The sequence below is a fragment of the Orycteropus afer genome, unplaced genomic scaffold (genome assembly GCF_000298275.1).
Source record: "Orycteropus afer afer isolate SDZICR_OR568_19922 unplaced genomic scaffold, OryAfe1.0 scaffold00546, whole genome shotgun sequence".
NCBI lineage: Eukaryota > Metazoa > Chordata > Mammalia > Tubulidentata > Orycteropodidae > Orycteropus > Orycteropus afer.
In genome coordinates, this window is record NW_006922133.1 from 1,670,565 (window position 1) to 1,678,694 (window position 8,130).

An 8,130-nucleotide genomic window follows, 5' to 3' on the forward strand; every position below is an offset into this window, starting at 1 on the left:
ACTGGAAGCAGGCCACACCCCTAGGGAAACTCCCTTTCAATGGATTGCCTGCTCAAAACATATGCATCTGATCCCATCATGGGAATAACCACATCACAACTGCTTAAACCACACAGAATTGTGGTCCAGCCAAGTTGACACACAGCTTCAACTATCACACCTCAATTTACAGTTATTTTCCTGCTGCATTCTATAAAATTAGCTGGCTCGCTTCTTGCAGAGTCAAAGATAGTGCAGCTCCATTATCTTATTAGATATTCCTCTTGAAATAAAAAGCCTTTCTACATCAGTAAAAGCATCTATTAGCAGTGTTATGCTCCAGCTCCCTGGATACCACTGCTCTCAGATGATCTGGAGACCAGGGAATCTAAAGCCACCCTAAGGGATTGGAAATGGGGCAGAGCAGGGGGCAACCTGGGGGGAGGCTTCTAACCATAACTGTTATCCCAGAGAATCCTCCACAGAGCCAAGTTCCAGAAAGTTTACATGTCTCCAGGAAGATCCCTCATCAAATGAAGAGTCTATATTATTCTCTTCCATCTTTGCTCTCCTTTGAAGCAAGGATGGCAAGACTTCGTCTCACATACTTTGGACATGTTGTCAGGAGGGACCAGTCCATGGAGAAGGACATCATGCTTGGTAGAGTAGCGGCTCAGTGAAAAAGAGGAAGACCCTTAATGTGATGGGTTGACAAAATAGCTGCAACAATGGGCTCAACTATAGCAGTGATTGTGAGGATGGTGCAGAACCAACTGGTTTCGCTCTGTTCTACAGGGGGTCGCTATGAGTCAGAACTGACTCCATAGCACCTAACAACAATCTTTGCTCACAGGTTATGGTTGGAGAATAATCCCTAAGATGGCCACAATTCCGTAAAATGTGGTTCTGTAAAATATGCATAAGATTATACTCATGGGAGGGACACATTGCTGTTGCTACACTCATGTCTCCTGGGCATTCACCTCTATGTGCTGGCAGCTCACTTATGGTGATCACCTGGGACTGTGGGACAGAGGAAGTTTATCCTGGCTGTGGGAGCACACTCAGCCTGCTGGAGAGCTGGGAGAGCTGGAGATGCTGGAGAGTTAATGTCTACCAGAGCCGTCAGTCGGGTGGGTAAGTATCTCAGCCTCCTTGCCTTCTGGGAGGGGATAAATCTGCGTATGTCCTATGCTGTCTCCTGAGTTCCCCAGTGTGACGGAGCTCTAGTCACGCGATGTGCAGAAATCACTGGCTTGATAACACACCTGTTAACTGGCTTCCTTCCCATCTCTGTCTCGCCTGCTCATCTACTGGTGTTTCTTTAGATTATCCCTCACATAAGAGACCTATGGACGCTCAAATCCTTGTCTCAGGGTCTGCTTTTGGGGAAAACCAAACCAAGACATTCCTTCCAGAATTGATTTAAGGATTAAATGAGATGGTGCATGTAAAATATACCTATCGGTATATTATCATTGTCCATGTTTTACTGAGAAGGAAGCCGGGGCACAGAGAAGTTGAGCAATGAATCCAAGGACGTAACTAGAGTTGGGATCTGAACCCTGGCAATCTGGTTCCTGAGTCTGTGCTTTTAACCACTAAGCCACACTACCTTGCCCACAAACCACTGACATATGGCATTGTGTTTTGGTGTGGTTTTCCTTCTTGGATTTTCTGAGGCTGACATTGCTGTTCTTTCCACACTTTGGTTAAACTTGGTGCCTGGAGGATAGAGATAGAGGCTGTAATAGTCAAAAGGGAGATACTGGACTCACATTTCCCAAATGACATTTCCCAAAAATGAAAGCATGTAAGATCTGACAGCCTGATTTAAGATCTGAGCGGGGCCAAGCAATAACTAATGCTTATATTTTCCTATGGACCCTGCAAATTTACACATTGATTTGGCCCACGAGCTGTTCCCCAGATCCCGATTGCATCATGAGGTCTAGGCCCAGCTGAGTGTTTCATAAATGCTTTTTGACAATGATTAGAAGGCTTATTTATAGTCTTCTACCCTTGCTCCCCTACCCCATGTATCCCAGATAAAAATACATGTGTACACTTAAAAAAAATTGTTGTTTATCTGAAATTCAAATTTCACTGAGCCTCTTGCATTTTATCTGGCAACCCTCAGTGTATGTCAAATTCTTGGCACATAGTAGGCATTCATTCAGTGGTAAGTTTTAGTGTTCTTCCCACAAAAGAAAACAGCTCAGTTAAACGGCAGCATAGTACTTTTTAACTCTTACTAACCTTCTCTGGAGCTCTGGTAGCATAGTGGCTAAGGCACTTGACTGCTAACCAGAAGGCTGGCGGTTCAAACCCACCAGCCACTCCTCGGAAGGAAGGTTGGGCAATCCTACTTCCGTAGTGATACTGCCTCGGAAACCCAAGGAGGGGTCACTATGAGTCAGGGCTGACTCGACGGCACATAACAACAACAACAACAACAACCTTCTAGAAGGAACTCTGGTAGCTTAGTGCCTAAGGCATTTGACTGCTAACCAGAAGACCGGTGGTTCAAGCCCACCAGCCACTCCTCAGAAGGAAGATGGGGCAATCTACTTCTGTAGTGATACTGCCTTGGAAACCCAAGGAGGGGTCGCTATGAGTCGGATCCAACTCAATGACAGTGAGTTTAGTTTAGAACCTTCTAGAAAATATGTGTTTTTGATCAAAACTCCACTGCCATAGAGTATATTCCAACTCATAGTGACCCCCATTGGGTTTCCAAGGCAAGAAATCTTCAAGGAAGTAGATTGCCTCATTGGCTTTCTGTGGAACAACTGGTGGGTTTGAACCACCAACCTTCTGGTTAGCAGTCAAATGCCTTAAACACTGTGCCACTAGAGCTCCTTTTCGATCAAAGAGAATTTAACCTCTACCACTACACAAAACAAGATCAAAGCAAATGTCCCTAAGTGGAAGGTTGTATTTGTATATATGGAATTGCACTTTATGAAGTATATAATTTTACTACGTGAAACTAAGTTGGACCTGTACCAATGCATATTCAGTTATTGGTTTTTCCTTACCTTGTTCTGAATCTTTATAGATAAGTCATTCTTTATTTGATTCAAAAGTAATGTTGCTGCAATTCCTGGGACAAAGGTACTAATGTACAGGGATGAAAACGGTGAGACCCGCTCTAGGAATTCCAGCTCCATATAGGTGAAGCTTTAGGTAACTGCACTGTTACATCTGAGGAAGGCAGAAGACTCTGCAAAGCTCTCTGCTGTTGCCTCTGACTCCATTTTCTTTCACTGTTAATTCACCGTTCCCACCTGTATATTTTTTAATATACTTCCTGAAAAGCTGAAGAGAGTAGTCACCTTCATTTCCTCCCCAAAGATTCACCATGTTCTGAAAAAAAAAAAAGAACCTTCCTGGCTTGGCACCAACTATCCTAAACCAACATACTGTTACATATTGTTACCAGATTCAGGACAGGAATAGTTTCAATGGATTTTATCCAAGTATCTATTTTCTATGACCATACTGCATATTTCTAATTTGGTGGCTGCTATGACCTCATACACTGCCTGTTTTCTGTGCTTTTCCTGAAAACAAGGGGGGTAAAAAGCCCTCTAGTTTTTCCTTTTTTGCATTTTTTTCTCTTTCCATTTTTAAGTGGAAATTTTCATGCAGCTTTACAGAGTGCAGTGCTTACAATGTCTTTTCAAATTTTATAACTATAATTTTTTGAATTTTCAAAAAGTGGCATTGTGAATGTATCCCCCTCCATTTCATCACCTCTTCATCTTGATTGCAAACGTGATCCGTGGTGGATATTAAGATCTTCACCTTTCTACTAGTTGGGCGATGACTTCATTCCTTTCATGCCAGCTGGGGAATCTTGGGTGGCAGTGCATTGGACCAAAGCGGAGCTGTAGGTTGCTACCGCTGCTGCAGCCGCTGCCGCCGCTACTGCAACAGCAGCAGTTTGCTTGCAAGCGGCTGCTGTGCGAGGATTTCTCAGACTGCTAGGTCTTTGCTCTAATTCACCCAAGGAATCGCTGGCTGACGGATGTGTGAACGTGTGTGTGTGTGTGTGTGTGTGTGTACGCGCAGCTGCAACAGTTGGGCAGCAGCAGCAGGAATGGGCTCCGATATCAGTTTTACCGACGACAGAGATAAACCATCCTCCATCCTTTATTTGCAAGCAGTGCCTCGGCTCCCGCCTCAAATGTGCTCTCCCCCTCTTCCCCGACCCCCCCGCACGTGTCCCTCCAGAGGGAGGCCAGGATAGCGGCGCTGCAGGCAGGATTCCCCCTTTTCTCTGCAGTGACAGGCGGATTCCGGGGCCTCCTCGCCCCCCCACCCCCGCAGCCGCCCCTTTCCCAGTCACGATCTCCCCCCTCCCCATCAGCTCTGGGTTCGGGCCCCGCCCCGCTCAGCCTCCCCGCCCAGGTTGCTAGGGCCTGGCGGGGCAACCAAACCTGGCACGCGAGGAGGCGCCGCGCTCGCGTGAGCGCGCAGCCGAGCTTATGCATGGAACGAAGGCTTCGGAGATCTGTGCCTGCGCGGCGCGGGCGTGGCGCGCGAGCCCGAGCCCGAGAACGAGCGCTCTCTCCACATTGGCTCTTACCAGCTGCGGGCGGGCACAGAGGCGGGACCTGGCGGGGCCTGAGGAACCTCTCCATTGGCCTGAGCAGCCCGGCCGGGGCGGGGCAGTTAGCAAATTAGGCTGCGCGTTCGCCCCCTTCGGGAGGGCGGGGGCGGAGGTTTCGATTAGTTGTCAGTGCTGCTGGGGAAGGTAAAGCGGCGACGGCGGCTTCAGGAGCTGAGGGATTCCCGGCTGGAGGTGGGGGACAGCGCGAGGTGAGTAGTCGCGCCGCTACTCGCCCACCAAGCCTTCTTGCCTTTATACAGCCCCGCGCCCACCCAGTTTCTTCCGAGGGAGGAGACCCACCCCGTCCCCCGGGCGGTCGCGAGAGGGGGCGGCGGTGCCTGTCCCCTTCAGAATGGGGAGAAGCAACGAGGACGCCCCAACCCGGAGCGTCTCCTCCTTTACCTCCCGTGCGCCGTGGGGAGGACTTCCCCGGAGAGGAGCCGGAGCTGGATTTGGGTGTGAGGCGAGAGGAGGGCGTGCAGACCCGTGGAGGTCGAGCCGCCCCGCGGGGCTCCCCTCGGCGGCTAGTCTGCGGCGTCCCCGCCCTGTCGCCCCCGCGGCGCGGGATCCCACGGGCTTGCGGCGAGGGAAGCCCCTTTCCACCAGCGCCGAGGAGGGTCCTGCGGGACGGGGTCCCCGCCCGAGGTTTGCGGGTGCCCGGGCCCCGCTGCGAGCTGCAGCCCCGGCCCCTCTGACCTTGTTTGCCCTCGCGGGTGGGCTAGCGACCCTACCACCTGCCCCGCGGCTCCCGCAGCCTTCCCCGAACAAGTTTCACACGTTGCTGTGAAGTTCACGACCGACTCAGTGGGGAGAAGCAGAAATTGGCCCCCTCTCAGACCTTTCCTAGCCTTTGGACCTTCATAGAAATGAAAGCCTGGGCTTTGGAACCTTTTCCCAGAATAAACAGGTCCTTCTCGCATTGACACGTTTTGTGCCCACGTTGGGGGAAAAAATAACCTGAACATATTTCAGTGTACAGGCAGGTCGTCCTTGAGGGTTTTGTTTTTGCTTCACTTGAGTGTTAAAGCACAGATGCCTGGATAAGAAGAGCCTGACCTTAGTATTTCTCTCCTCAGTGAGATTCGAAGGCTGCTGTGTTATTTAAATAGTTGCAGATCAGTATGCTGTTAGCACAATCGATTTTAATTAACTGAAATTTAAGCTGATTTTAGAAAGTATTGTTGACACAGAATAATTCCTTTCAGTGCATCTGAATGAGATTTGTTTGAACGTAATAGGTCGGTAATGTAAAATATTACACAAATTAATTCGAGAGCATTTGGCTGAAACGGGAGACATAAATATGTATAGAATAGGATTATCATTTTAGGTAACATCTGCGGGAACATTTCCAGCTTGTTCCTTTTTTCCTGTAAGGTTATGAAAAGATATCTTTACCCAGGCTATTCAGAATGATCTGTAAATGACATTTAGATGCAAATTAATTTTTAAAATTTCTTTAATTGTTTTAAAAGATTGTATTCATAACATGCAAGAGGCTTTGTGTCATAGTTATCAGTGTTGCTGGAACAGAAAGACTACAAATAGGTGGCTTTAATAAACAGAAATTTATTTTTTCACAGTTTAGGAGGCTAAAAGTCCAAATTCAGGGTGCCGGCTCTAGGGGAAGGCATTCTCTGTTGGATCTGGAGGGGAGTCCTTATCTCTTCAACTTGTTTCCTGGTTCCTGAGCGATTTTTCCATGTGTCTTGGCAACTATCTTACCCCATCTCCCTCTCTGCTTGATTGTTTAGTCTCTTTTATGTGGCAAAAGAGATTGATTCAAGATACACCCTACTCTAATCCTGCTTCATTAACATAACAAAGATAACTCATTCCCAAATGGGATTATAACCACAGGCATGGGGTTAGGATTTACTACACAAATTTTTTGGGGGCATAATTCAATTCATAACATTCTACCCTTTAGCTCCTCAAAATTCATGTCCTTGCTACATGTAAAACACATTGACTCCATCACATCCTCTCAGAAGTCTTAAATCAACTCCAAGTTCCACATCTCATCTTCTGAATCATGAAAATCAAATATAATTGAGACTTTAGGCATATCCCATCCTGGGACAAAATTCCTCTTCATCTGTGAACCTGTGAAATCTGGAATACAAATGATCTGTTTCCAAAATACAATGGTAGACTAGGCACAAGGTACATTTTTCCACTATAAATGGGAGGAATTGGAGGGAAAGAAGGGATAACAGGTACGAAGCAAGTCCAAACCCCAGCAGAACAAGTTGCATCAGCTCTCAAGGCTTGAAAATAATCCTCTCTTCTTTTGAGACCATCTGGGCAATGGCCATTCCCTCCACATTCTGGGTATTGGCCATGCCTTGGATTCTGGGTAGAGGTCCCTCAGCCCTAGGCTTCAGCTCTGCTTTCCAGGCCCTCTGGGATGGCAACTCTGCTCTCTTGGCTTTAGATGGTCCCATTCTTCTAGTCCATGTGAGTGGTGACTCCACTTCCTTGGCTCAGCAGGCCCTGTTCTTCTGCCCCTTGGGCATGACATACCTGCCCCCTTAGCTTTGTGCAGCGGCCCCACCCCCTTGGCACACCTTAAGGCAGCCACACATACTGGAACCTAGTTGGCAAAGATCTGACTCCGAAGCATAGAAGACTGAGGCCCCACCCTTTGCAATTCAGGAGACTGTGGCTTTACCTTTTGAAACTGAGCAGGCCTTTCTTCCCATGTTCCTTCCAACAGTTCTGCTGATCTCCAAGTTGCTCTAGGGATGGCCCTTTTCTTTTGGAGGACAACAGATGAAGCTCCTTTGGCTTGTTTTCTGCCTATAGAATTCCAAAAAGCAGACATTGTTCTTTCCTTTCATTCTTTATCTGTCCTCTTCCCTCTAAGCTAGTTTTCTGCTGTGGTAAGTTGGTTAGATCCATCAGTCTAACCAACATCTCTTTAACAAAGGATTGTGTAGCCATGTCCTTGGTAAACATTGTAGGCCATGTGTCCTTATTTTGTATAACAGAATTTTCTAAATCTTTAAGTTCTGTTTTCCTATTGCACAGTTCATTTTTAAGTCCATTTCTTTCCTCTTGCAAGGAGAAACCACACAGCCCCTTTAAGATCTTGCTTAGAAATCTCATCAGCCAGATATCCAATATCCAAGTTCATCACTTACAAATTCTGTCTTTCACCAAACATTTAAACATAATTCAGACAAGTTCTTTGCTACTGCGTAAAAAAGCATCACCCTTTCTCCAGTATCCAATCACATATTCATCATTTTCTTTTACAGCCTTACCAGAAACACATTCAATGTTCATATTTCTAGCAACATTCTGTTGCTGACATCATATGTATTCCCTGAGATGATAGACACTTTCTCTATAGCTCTCCCCACTTTCCTCATCAGAATCACCTTTGATGTTCATAATTCTACCAACAGTCTCTTCAAGGCAATCTAGGCTTTTACTGTTGTTGTTATGTGCCGTCGAGTCGGCCCCGACTCATAGTGACCCCTCCTTGGGTTTCCGAGGCAGTATCACTACGGAAGTAGGATTGCCCA